This window comes from Cynocephalus volans, chromosome 15 (assembly GCF_027409185.1).
Source record: "Cynocephalus volans isolate mCynVol1 chromosome 15, mCynVol1.pri, whole genome shotgun sequence".
Classification (NCBI taxonomy): domain Eukaryota; kingdom Metazoa; phylum Chordata; class Mammalia; order Dermoptera; family Cynocephalidae; genus Cynocephalus; species Cynocephalus volans.
In genome coordinates, this window is record NC_084474.1 from 11,825,451 (window position 1) to 11,839,205 (window position 13,755).

The window sequence follows — 13,755 nt, forward strand, 5'->3', positions numbered from 1 at the left end:
ATTTTTTTATTTTATTTTAACTTCTAAATATACATGTAGTTGATTTTTGTGACCCTTTACCCATTCCTCTCCCTCCCTCTGCAACATCATATCTGTTCACTTGTCTTAACAACTTCAAGGAATTGTTGTGATTGTTGTGTCTTCTTCCTCTCCCCACCCTTTATTTGTTTGTGTGTTTTATTTATTTATTTGTTTGTTTGTTTGTTTGTTTGTTTATTTATTTTTAGCTCCCACAAATAAGTGAGAACATGTGGTATTTCTCTTTCTGTGCCTGACTTGTTTCACTTAATATAGTTTTCTCTAAGTCCATCCATGCTGTTGCAAATGGTAGTATTTCATTCTTTTTTATAGCAGAGTAGTATTCCATTGTGTAGATATACCACAGTTTCCTTATCCACTCATCTGATGATGGACATTGGCGCTGGTTCCAACTCTTGGCTATTGTAAGTGCAGCAATAAACATGGCAGTACAGGTATCCGTTCAGCATGATGATTTCCATTCCTCTGAGTATATTCCCTGCAGTGGAATAGCTGGGTCATATGGTAGATCTACCTGTAATTGTTTGAGGAACCTCCATACCATTTTCCATAAAGCTGCACCATTTTGCAGTCCCACCAACAGTATATGAGAGTTCCTTTTTCTCTGCCACCTCTCCAGCACTTATCATTCTCAGTCTCTTGGATATTAGCCATCCTAACTGGAGTGAGATGGTATCTCAAAGTGGTCTTGATTTGCATTTCCCAGATTCTGAGTGATGTTTAGCATTTTTTCATGTGTCTGTTGGCCATTCATATATCTTCCTTTGAGAAATGGCTATTAAGCTCCTTTGCCCATTTTTTAATTGGGTTATTTGGTTTTTTGCTGTAAAGTTGTTTGAGCTCCTTGTATAATCTGGATATTAATCCTTTGTCTGATGTATATTTTGCAAATATTTTCTCCCACTCTGTTGGTTGTCTTTTCATTGTTGTTTCTTTTGCTGTGTAGAAGCTTTTTAGTTTGATATAATCCTATTTGTTTATTTTTCCTTTAGTTGCCTATGCTTTTGGGGTCATATTCATGAAGTCTGTACCCACTCCTACTTCCTGGAGTGTTCCCCCTATGTTTTCTTTAAGGAGTTTTATTGTTTCAGGATGTATATTTAATCCTTTAATCCATTTTGAGTTGATTTTGGTATATGGTGAGAGGTACAGGTCTAGTTTCATTCTCCTACAGATGAATATCCAGTTTTTCCAGCACCATTTGTGGAAGAGGCAGTCTCTTCCCCAGTGTGTAGACTTGGTGCCTTTGTCAAAGATTAAATGACTGAAGGTGTATGGGTTGATTTCTGGGTTCTCTATTCTATTCTCTATTGATCCAGGAGTCTGTTTTTAATGCCAGTACCATGCTGTTTTGGTTATTATAGCTTTGTAATACGGTTTAAAGTCAGGTAGTGTTATGCCTCCAGCTTTATTTTTTTTTGCTCAGGATTGCTTTGGCTATTTGTGATCTTTTGTTATTCCATATAAATGTCTGGATAGTTTTTTCCATTTCTGAGAAAAATGTCATTGGAATTTTGATGGGGATTGCATTAAATCTGTAGATAACTTTGGGTAATGTGGACATTTTCACAGTGTTAATTCTTCAGATCCAAGAGCATGGAATATCTTTCCATCTTATTGTGTCTTCTTTAATTTCTCTCAACAGTGGTTTATAGTTCTCTTCATAGAGATTTTACACATCCTTGGTTAACTTTATTCCTAAATATTTTGGTTGAACCATTTTGTACCTATGTATGTTTTCTCTGTTTTCTTATGTTTTTTCCAGCTTAGAATTTATTGAGTCTGTGGGCTGGTGTCATTTTAAGTTTCAAAAGCTTCACTATTTTTCTTCAAAAAATTTTTTGTCACCCCATCTCTATACCTTTCCAATCTGGGGTTCCAATGACAAGTATGTTAGATCATTCAGCATTGCCTAATGGAGCTTAGATGCATGGCTACTTCCCATACTTTTTTTTAACTTATGTATATTTTATACACACACACACACACATATATATACACACACATATATATATGTGTGTGTATATATATATATTCAATTTGCTAGTGTTGGTGGTTTAGTCACTCTAACCTGTAATTGGTCTGAGTCTGACTTTCATTCCAGTTCTGGTTAGATTCAGTTCACCATTGACTTTAAATGTTTTAGGAATGGGATCAAGTATTTTCTTTAGCAAGGCTTGGGATCTGAACACAGGTAAGGCTCCAGAGACTTTGCCAATCTCTAACTTTCTAAACAAGGAGAGAACTCATGCTGCTTTACAGATTTTTTTGTGAATGGGAATTCTCATTGCTCTCCAGTTTCACCTTCTGATTTCTGCACCTTGGGATAATTTTTTTTGTCTTGCTCCTCTGTGCTTAGCTTTCAGAGGACAGCAGTCATGTACCATGAAGCCCAAAGTGCCTAGGAGGGGTTTCTCTGTGCTTTTTTGCTATGCCCAGGTGTTTGGCTCACTATCTCCTTAGAAAAACTTTTAAGGATAAATGTGGACTTCCCTTGTGCCTTTGAATTGTTCGGACTCTAGTCCATCATGCTAGCCTACATGTAGCCATTTGAAGTTTGTTAACATTCGACTGGGTTCTCTTTACTTCCTTCTGTGGTAGATTCTGTTGCTGGTCTAATATTGATGAAAGCAGTCATAGGTCTCTTCACTACCTGGACTGGCTCTCTACCTTTCACAATTTAGATATAACCTAGCACTCTAGTGGGTTAAAAAGAAAACCTATGATTTCATAGCTTATTTTGCTTTTTTTTTTAGTTGTTGGTGTGGGAACAATGGTCTCGTTACTTTCTATATCCTAATTGTAAATATAATCTGGTTATTTTTTATTAAGTATCTTTTCCTGCCTCTAAAAGATTGTAGAGTTTAGTCAAGGCTTTGTATAATTTTATCTTCTTCCAGAGAGAATTTTCTTTTTCTCTTGGCAAGCAGACAGGCTTTGGATTACATGAAGATCAACTTAATTCAGTTAAAGATTAAACTAAATTGAGGCTCCTTTTCAGTCCTTGTTAGGATGGTCCCATTTCTGATTCACTATTAATCTTTGCATGTTACCCTAGGATCTCAATTAAAAATTGACAGTGGTTACCTGGTTTTCCTTAGTTGGCTCTGAACTCCAATTTTTATCTCCCCAGCTCTGTGAGATTGCTAATAATCTGTGCAGACACTTTGTCTATCATCCACCACTTTCAAATTGGAAAATTCTTCTAGGGGAAAAGCGGTGTCAAACTTACATCTTTGTGTTTCTCTTATCCTTCTGTGAATGTGGCTTCACAAATTCTTGTGAACTTATTTATTTTCTGATGAGTTTAACCTGACTTCTCTCTAACTTTTTTGTCCAGTTTTTCTGTTTTTTGTGTGTGTTTTTTCCTCCAGTGTAGAATTGCTTCAAAAAAACTAGTCTTCCGACCCTATAATTCCTCTTTCATGCCTTTTCCCTTTGACTTTGGTGTGAATTTCACTCCTATATAATTTGGGATATGTAAACATTCTTTAACCTGTGAATTGATGTCTTTATCTGGAAAATGTATTGCTATTGCCTCTTTAAATGTCATTTTTGTCCATTTCTCTTCTATTCTTTTGCAAAGCTAACAAAACATATGTTACATTTTCTTACTGTATCCTCCGTGGCTCTTTCTTTCCTTTCTTGAATTTTTCATCATTTAGTCTCTCTGAGCTGCATTATAAATAACTTCTTCCTATTTAGCTTCTAGTTCAGTAATTGTTTACTCATCTGTGTCTAATTCACTGTTTGATCCAACCACAAAGCTTTCACTTGGTTACTGTATTTTTCAGTCTAGAAGTTTGTTTAGTTTCTTCTTCCCAGCAGTTTGATAATCTTCTTGTTTATTTCTTTAAATGTAGCAAGCATAGTTAATTTGTTGTCTATGTGATAATCTTAATATCTTAAGTTTTTGTGGGTCTGTTTTTTGTCCGTTGTGTGTTCTGATTGTTCCGAAGGAGTGTTTGCTTATCTTTGGGTGCTAAATGTAGTGTTTGGGGCAAAATAAGTGTAAAAATAATTTGAAGGCTAGAGTTATATCACTATTCACCAAAAAACAACTTTTATTTGCTTCTGCTGGGTACTATTTATCCTAATTCAAATTCAAGGCTTGCACTTCCTCAAGTCATATAGACAACATGAACCTAGATTGCAGGTTCAAGAAAAGGTTGGGTTACTTCGTGTTCACTCTTATTTTGGTGATGTTAACCCTTTGGTTCCCAGCTTTAATTGAAGAATTATCCTTTTCTCCACTTTGGACTGGCTCAGATTTGATTTTTCTACCACTACAAAGTCACTATCTTAATACTATTAATACTATTTGCAGCTGTTGGCCTATCACTCTGGGTTCTTCCCCTTTTCCCAGATTTTGGCCTGGTAATTTCTTATTAACTTGTTAGTTATTGATACTTTTAATAATTTTTATTAATATTATCATCTTTCTGACCCTGAAAACCAAAGGAAGAAAACAAAATAGCCATATTACAAGCAAAGAAAATTTGTGGGCAATTTCAAGCAACTTCATTTTCCCTTATGTGGCATAATCCTATTTCTCCATCTCACAGCATGAGGTATGAGACCTGGTACCAGAGAAAGACACTCTCATAAGTTGATCCCTTGAACACTTTGGGTGTATGGCTCCAAAATGTAACTGTACCACATTAGGTGGAGGGTAAGAAGGAGAATATCTAAAGACACTGGGAGCATTTTCTTACTCCGAATAATCTAGAAATACTGTAATCATTCATGAAGAAAGTGCAGTTCTCTTAGTTGAAAAAAAACGTGAAGACATATGCCTCTGGTAACAGAAGGCCTTGTAATTATGGCTAATTTTCTCATTGAGGAAATATCAATAAAAATAGCAGCTAAGAAGAATCATAAATTGCTTATGTAGGCATGGATTCTGCCCTTCTGGTTCTCTTGATACATCTATTTTCAAACTTCTAGGCACAATTTTTTTTTTCAAACAATAGAAACAGTAATAATCCCCTGAGTATTAGTCTCTTGCAATATAACAGTTCATAATCAAAGAAAATTTCCTACAATCTTCCTTTGAACATTGCTACCAAATTTGATAGTAATTCCTATTCCAATGACTTCTGGAGGAATTCTTTAAAACAATTAGAAGGCTATCATAATGTCATAATTATGAATAGATGAGTTAAACAGAAATGGATATTATTCTAAAGATAAGCAATTTTTGAAGCAACCCCAAAACTTAAGAGTTGAGTTTATACAGTTTGATTTTTCATTATCACCTTCCAACAGATTTACTCTTTTATCTCCTATTCCCAGGCAATATTATTGCTGCAGAGGCAACATTATGGAAGAATCTTATCTTGAATACCTTTTATCTGAATGAAATGTCATTAAAGAACAGTTTAAAGAAAGTCAAGCTATAATAATTAGGTACCATCAGATATTTAGGCTCTCTTAGGAGTATATTTGATGCTAATTAATTTGTGACTATTCAATGTCTCAGCACAGTTTCCCTTTTTTCCACATTCAAAGTGGTGGAATTCTTTACTCAAATTGTTTTTAAGACAAAAAAATAGCATATTTACTTAATTTGATTGGCATTTAAATTATAGTTTCAGAAAGACATTTTCCAAAAGGGCTGTATAGAAAGGGATATGAGGTCTAATAGTTAACTTTATAAACAAATGCCCACAGCTTCAGAAATCTAGGTGTTTCTGCCCCATTTATTTCCATCATTTCTCTGCCGATGACATACAAGAAAAGGGATAAAAAGACACCTTTTTAATAGACTCCATTTGGATGTTACCATACCAAAGATAAATTTGATGACAATTATATCGTTTCAGGCCAGAATCCCAGTCAGTACTTGTATACTGTTCTCCAGTATAGTATCAAGTTGAGCACAGAGGTGGCTTTCTGAATTAAGGATCCAGAGAGCAGGTAGTGTCCTGGTGCGGTGGCAAGCCCAGAGTTTAGAGCTAGAGTGCAAGTGAGAGAGTGAGCCACGTAGTGGCATTTTCCAGCGCTGCGCTTAAACAGCAGAGTACACGGGTTCTGTCTCCTCTCGTTCCATCATCAAGTGTTTATCCCTGTGCTTCGGTCAGTTACAGCACAGCTGAAATTCTTCCCTGTGTCAATGTTCAGTGTTCTTTGGGTGCTGCCTCTGTGCTTAGCAAAACTGTCAGTGCCATTTGGTTTCAAGATATAGCTGATCTGGCATTTGAGGTATCAGGGAGGAAGACTCCCCCGTTCTTGAGAACCGGCCAGATAACTGCTCACGTGCTCTTGCACCTTTGCTGCAGGCTCTTTTGCTCATCTGGGGACGTTTGTGAGTCTCCTTCCCATCTACCTGGCTGGTCAGCTGGTTAGTCTTCTGCATATGTTGTCTATTCCGTGCTCATTACACTGCATTGTACTGCTTCCAACATCTAGGGCTCAATAAAATAATTGAAATGCACCAGTGGTTGTCAAATGAGAAAAGGAACTGGCTTTACTACTTTGGATTCGGTTCGTCCTTGGCTTTCCTCACAGCAATGCAGTCTTCAAACATTAACTGCCTCTTCTCTATACTTTCTTTTATTCATTGTCAGCACCAGTGAAGCAAAAGCCCCTGGCAAAGCATCCCTTTTTCGGTTGTGCCTCTTCTCCTTGGGGGTCTTCTTAAGCAACAGACTCTTCCATAAGACAGTCTCCATGCTGTCTGCCCCAAGCAGCTCAACCTCTGCCGAGAAGTTCCTTTCACGGCACCGTCTCCTGCAACACCTGAGGCTGCTGTTGGCCACTGAGTCCCTGCCATCCAGAGGGGAGGGGCGGCATTGGAAGGAGGCTGCGGTAGTCCTTTTCCCTGTTCACCTCTCTCCAGCAGGGAAAGCAGGACCCACTCTGCCAAGGGGCCTCTGAGTACGCCCTTCTCTCTCAGGAAATGGAGGTTTCATCTCTAGTGAAGGTAAGGCAGAATCTTCCTGACACTGGTATGTCAATTTTTTTTTTTTAACATTTTTTTTTTATTTTTTATTTTTTGCTTTCTTTTTTCTTTTTTTTTCTTTTTCTTTTTTTTTAATTTTATTTTGTCGATATACATTGTAGCTGATTATTGCTCCCCATCACCAAAACCTCCCTCCCTTCTCCCTCCCCCCCCCCAACAATGTCCTTTCTGTTTGCTTGTCGTATCAACTTCAAATAATTGTGGTTGTTATATCTTCTCCCCCCGCCGTTTGTGTGTGTGTGTGTGTGTGTGTGTGTGTGTGTGTGTGTGTGTGTGTGTGTGTGTGTGTGTGTGTGTGAATTTCTATATTAATTTTTAGCTCCCCCCAATAAGTGAGAACATGTGGTATTTCTCTTTCTGTGCCTGACTTGTTTCACTTAATATAATTCTCTCAAGGTCCATCCATGTTGTTGCAAATGGCAGTATTTCATTCGTTTTTATAGCTGAGTAGTATTCCATTGTGTAGATGTACCACATTTTCCGTATCCACTCATCTGATGATGGGCATTTGGGCTGGTTCCAACTCTTGGCTATTGTAAAGAGTGCTGCGATGAACATTGGGGAACAGGTATACCTTCGACTTGATGATTTCCATTCCTCTGGGTATATTCCCAACAGTGGGATGGCTGAGTCGTATGGTAGATCTATCTGCAATTGTTTAAGGAACCTCCATACCATTTTCCATAGAGGCTGCACCATTTTGCAGTCCCACCAACAATGTATGAGAGTTCCTTTTTCTCCGCAGCCTCGCCAGCATTTATCGTTCAGAGTCTTTTGGATTTTAGCCATCCTAACTGGGGTTAGATGGTATCTCAATGTGGTTTTGATTTGCATTTCCCGGATGCTGAGTGATGTTGAGCATTTTTTCATATGTCTGTTGGCCATTTGTATATCTTCCTTAGAGAAATGCCTACTTAGCTCTTTTGCCCATTTTTTAATTGGGTTGCTTGTTTTCTTCTTGTAAAGTTGTTTGAGTTCCTTATAAATTCTGGATATTAATCCTTTGTCAGATGTATATTTTGCAAATATTTTCTCCCACGCTGTTGGTTATCTTTTAACTCTTTTAATTGTTTCTTTTGCTGTGCAGAAGCTTTTTAGTTTGATATAATCCCATTTGTTTATTTTTCCTTTGGTTGCCCGTGCTTTTGGGGTCGTATTCATGAAGTCTGTGCCCAGTCCTATTTCCTGAAGTGTTTCTCCTATGTTTTCTTTAAGAAGTTTTATTGTCTCAGGGTGTATATTTAAATCCTTAATCCATTTTGAGTTGATTTTAGTATACGGTGAGAGGTATGGATCTAGTTTCATTCTCCTGCATATCGATATCCAGTTATCCCAGCACCACTTGCTGAAGAGGCAGTCTCTTCCCCAGTGAATAGGCTTGGTGACTTTGTCAAAGATCAGATGGCAGTAAGTGTGTGGGTTGATTTCTGGATTCTCTATTCTATTCCATTGGTCAGTGTGTCTGTTTTTATGCCAGTACCATACTGTTTTGGTTATTATAGCTTTGTAGTATAGCTTAAAGTCAGGTAGTGTTATGCCTCCAGCTTTATTTTTTTTGCTGAGCATTGCTTTGGCTATTCGTGGTCTTTTATTGTTCCATATAAATGTCTGAATAGTTTTTTCCATTTCTGAGAAAAATGTCTTTGGAATTTTGATGGGGATTGCGTTGAATTTGTATATCACTTTGGGTAGTATGGACATTTTCACTATGTTGATTCTTCCAATCCAAGAGCATGGAATATCTTTCCATCTTCTTGTATCCTCTCTAATTTCTCTTAGCAGTGGTTTGTAGTTCTCATTATAGAGATTTTTCACCTCCTTGGTTAACTCAATTCCTAAGTATTTTATTTTTTTGGTGGCTATTGTAAATGGGCAGGCTTTCTTGATTTCTCCTTCTGCGTGTTCACTATTGGAGAAAAGAAATGCTACTGACTTTTGTGTGTTGATTTTGTATCCTGCTACTGTGCTGAATCATTTATCAATTCCAACAGTTTTTTTGTAGAGGTTTTAGGCTGTTCAATATATAGGATCATGTCATCTGCAAACAGGGACAGTTTGACTTCATCTTTTCCAATCTGGATGCCCTTTATTTCCTTCTCTTCTCTGATTGCTCTGGCTAGTACTTCCAACACTATGTTGAATAGGAGTGGTGAGAGTGGGCATCCTTGTCTAGTTCCTGTTCTTAAAGGAAAAGCTTTCAGCTTTTCCCCATTCAGGATGATATTGGCAGTGGGTTTGGCATATATGGCTTTAATTATGTTGAGATACTTTCCCTCTATACCTAACTTATAGAGGGTCTTTGTCATGAATGAGTGCTGAACTTTATCAAATGCTTTTTCAGCATCTATAGAGATGATCATATGGTCCTTGTGTTTGAGTTTATTAATATGGTGTATCACATTTATTGATTTGCGTATGTTGAACCAACCTTGCATCCCTGGGATGAATCCCACTTGATCGTGATGAATAATTTTTCGTATGTGTTGCTGTATTCTGTTTGCTAGTATTTTAGTGAGGATTTTTGCATCTATATTCATCAAGGATATCAGCCTGTAATTTTCTTTTTTGGTTATATCTTTACCTGGTTTTGGTATCAGGATGATGCTTGCTTCATAGAATGAGTTTGGGAGATTTGCGTCCGTTTCAATCTTTTGGAATAGTTTGTAAAGAATCGGTGTCAATTCCTCTTTGAATGTTTGGTAAAATTCTGCTGTGAATCCATCTGGTCCTGGGCTTTTCATTGTTGGGAGCCTTCTGATAACAGCTTCAATCTCCTTTTTGGCGTATAGTTGTTTATAGTAGTCTCGAATGATTCCTTGTATTTCAGATGAATCAGTTGTAATATCGCCTTTTTCATTTCTAATTTTTGTTATTTGAGTCTTCTCTCTTCTTTATTTTGTTAGCCATGCTAATGGTTTGTCAATTTTATTTATCTTTTCAAAAATCCAACTTTTTGATTCGTTGATCTTTTGAATTGTTTTTTGGTTTTCAATTTCATTCAGTTCTGCTCTGATCTTAATGATTTCTTTCCGTCTGCTAACTTTAGGATTGGATTGTTCTTGTTTTTCTAGTTCTTTAAGGTGAAGTGTTAGGTTGTTCACTTGCCATCTTTCTATTCTTCTGAAGTGAGCATTTAATGCAATAAATTTTCCCCTCAATACTGCTTTTGCAGTATCCCACAGGTTTTGGTATGATGTGTCATTGTTTTCATTAGTTTCAATAAACTTTTTGATTTCCTGCTTGATTTCTTCTTGGACCCATATGTCATTAAGTAGAATGCTGTTTAATTTCCATGTGTTTGTATAGTTTCCAGAGTTTTGTTTGTTATTAATTTCTAGTTTTAATCCATTGTGGTCTGAGAAGATACATGGGATAATTCCAATTTTTTTGAATTTATTGAGACTTGATTTGTGACCTAATATGTGATCTATCCTGGAGAATGATCCATGTGCTGATGAGAAGAATGAATATTCTGAGTTTGTTGGGTGGAATGTTCTGTAGATATCTGCCAATTCCAATTGGTCTAGAGTCTTGTTTAGATCTTGTGTTTCTCTACTGATTCTTTGCCTAGATGATCTGTCTAATATTGACAGTGGAGTGTTCAGGTCCCCTGCTATTATGGTATTAGTGTCTATTTCCTTCTTTAGGTCTAATAGAGTTTGTTTTATAAATCTGGCTGCTCCAACATTGGGTGCGTACATATTTATGATTGTTATGTCTTCTTGATGGATCAGTCCTTTTATCATTAAGTAGTGTCCCTCATTGTCTCTTTTTATGCTTTTTAGTTTAAAGTCTATTTTGTCAGATATAAGAATAGCTACTCCAGCTCGTTTTTCTTTTCTGTTTGCATGGTAAATCTTTTTCCATCCTTTCACTCTTAGTCTGTGTGAATCTTTATGGGTGAGGTGGGTCTCTTGTAGGCAGCATATAGTTGGGTCCTGCTTTTTGATCCAGTCAGCCAGTCTGTGTCTTTTAATTGGGGAATTTAAGCCTTTAACATTAAGAGTTGTTATTGAAAGGTGTTGATTATTCCTAGCATTTTATTGGTTGTTTGGTTGTCTTAGGTGTCTTTTGTTCCTTGCCTTCTGATTTACTGTTTGGTTTCTTTGTTTGTTGGTTCCTTAGGTTGTAGACAGTGTTTTTGTTAGCTTGTTTTCTCTTCATGAATGCCATTTTTATTGTACTAGCGGGTTTAGATTTTTCTTGGGTTTTTAGTGCAGTGGTAGTTATTTTTCAGGAACCAAACCCAGTACTCCCTTGAGGATTTCTTGTAAGGGTGGTCGTGTGGTAGTGAACTCCCGCAGTTTTTGTTTGTCTGAGAAATATACTATTTGCCCCTCATTTCGGAAGGATAGCCTTGCATGGTAGAGTATTCTTGGCTGGCAATCTTTGTCTTTTAGTATTTTGAAAATATCATCCCATTCCTTTCTAGCTTTTAGGGTTTGTGATGAAAAGTCTGATGTTAACCTGATTGGGGCTCCCTTATAGGTGATTTGACGCTTCTCTCTTGCAGCTTTTAAGATTCTCTCTGTCTCTGAGTTTTGCCAATTTGACTATGACATGTCTTGGAGAAGGCCTTTTTGGGTTGAATACATTTGGAGATCGTTGAGCTTCCTGGATCTGAAGATCTGTGATTTTTCCTATACCTGGGAAGTTTTCTGCCACTATTTTGTTGAATATGTTTTCAATGGAATCTCCATTTTCCTCCCCTTCTGGAATACCCATGACTCGGATATTTGAGCGCTTGAGGTTGTCTGATATCTCTCTCAGATTTTCTTCCATGTCCTTGATTCTTTTTTCTTTCTTTTTGTCTGCTTGTGTTATTTCAAACAGCCCATCTTCAAGTTCAGAGGTTCTCTCTTCAACTTCGACAAGCCTGCTGGTTAAACTCTCCGTTGTGTTTTTTATTTCACTGAATAACTTCTTCAGTTCAGCAAGTTCTGCTACATTTTTTTTCAGGACATTGATTTCCTTGTATATTTCCTCTTTCAGATCCTGTATACTTTTCCTCATTTCATCATGATGTCTAGTTGAGTTTTCTTGTATCTCATTCAGTTTCCTTAGAATTATCACTCAAAATTCCTTGTCAGTTATTTCAAGGGCTTCTTGTTCTATAGGATCTAGAGTATGAGATTTATTAACTTTTGGTGGTGTACTTTCTTGATTTTTTGTATTTCTGGTGTCTTTTTTTTGGTGTTTATTCATTGTGGCAGGGGGTTTCACAGTCCACCGGTTTGAGACTAATGACTAACTAGGATGTTGCTGTGGTTGCCAATTTGGTATGGCTCCCGCCGTGACTGCTCAGTTGGCCTCTAGTGTCTTGTGTGTGTGGTTGCCTCGGGTCTTGGGCTTCTCCGGGGATCCACCTTTCTGGTCAGCTTGGACTCTGCTGGGCTGGTGGATCACGTACCACAGGGTGTGTGATCTCTGTTGAGCTTTCACTTCCTGTACAGGACTTCTCCCCGTTCCCTGTGCTCTAGCCCAGGCTGTTAGATCGTGCAGTAGCGACCCCACAGGGTGTGTGGTTTCTGTCGAGTCTCCGCCTCCCTGGCCACACGTCTCCCCCCTCTGTGCACACTGTGCTGGGCTGGGGCGTGTCTTCTGCACCCCTCGTCTATCAGCTGGGCCTTCAAGACCCTGCTCAGCACCGCCTTGCCCAGGAAGTCTACCAGGTTTCTGCTAGGCACAGACGACCGGTCTCTCTGGGTGCCTTTGTAGCACTGTGTAGATCTTTCTCGGGTCTTGTTCACCTTTGTATCCCCCCGGTATAAACCGAGTCTAATGCCCGCCTGCAGCCTGCTCTCCGGCAGGTTCAAGCGGACCTGGGAACTCTCCTACCACACTATTCCCAACCAGAAATTCATTAGGCTTTTTTCCAGACTGGTGGTCACAGAGATGGTATATGCCTCCCAGTAACAGGAAGTTTACCAGGCCGGAGTCCAGGGTGTGGTGGAGTGACAGTCAGCCCGCCCGTACTTCCTTGCCCACCCAACACTGGTCGGGACGCCCCACGCCCCCAGCCCCGCCAGAGAACCGCGGAGGGAGTGGGAGAGGAGGCCAGCCCGCAGGCCCCGGAAAGCCCCGCGCCAGGCCAAGCAAATGGGCTCAGTGATGGCCGAGCAGGGCGGAGCTGCCCGCACCTGGGAAAATGGAGGCAGCACCGGGGCGGTGAGTGGCCTGGTGGTACAGGTGGGAGCCGCGTGGGCATCCACCCCCCGAACAGAGCTGTGCCAGGGATCACTCACAGTGCTGTGCCAGGTCAGGTGTTCGCTCTCTGTCTCTCGTTTGTCGCCTTCCGTGTTCTCAGCGCTGCTGCCTCGGGCTGTTCAGTCGCGGCGCGGCTTGGGCGCTCCCAGGAGTCTTCTTTAATGCCGGCCTGAAACCTCGAATCCTGAATAGGGCAGCTGGCCGCCTTCAGTGCGGCCCCAGCCTCCGGGATCCTGGCTGCATCCACAGCAGCTCTGGCGCCGTGTTCCCTGTTTCGAGACTCACTTTTGCAGCTAAGAAACAGTTCTTTTCCTGCTCCACACTTCAAAGCTGTTGCCTGTAAATGAGGCAGCCTCTCCTGCCGGGGGCAAAGTGGCGTTGAGCCCCCACGACCGGCCAGCAGCTGTAGTCCTCCCTTAAGAGATGGTGAGAGGAAGGTCCACAAGTTTCCCGGCTGCCTGAGGCCCAGTGGCCGCCTTTTACACCTCAGCTACTCCGAGCCAGCCGCCGCAGCCGCTGCCATCTTGAAACTCTCGTATGTCAAT

At 39.5% G+C, this 13,755-nt stretch overlaps 1 pseudogene; it reads left to right on the forward strand.

Moving 5' to 3' along the window:
• The first annotated feature begins 4,605 nt into the window (after positions 1-4,605).
• Positions 4,606-13,175, forward strand: LOC134363635 (etoposide-induced protein 2.4 homolog; annotated as a pseudogene).
• Positions 13,176-13,755: the final 580 nt, after the last annotated feature.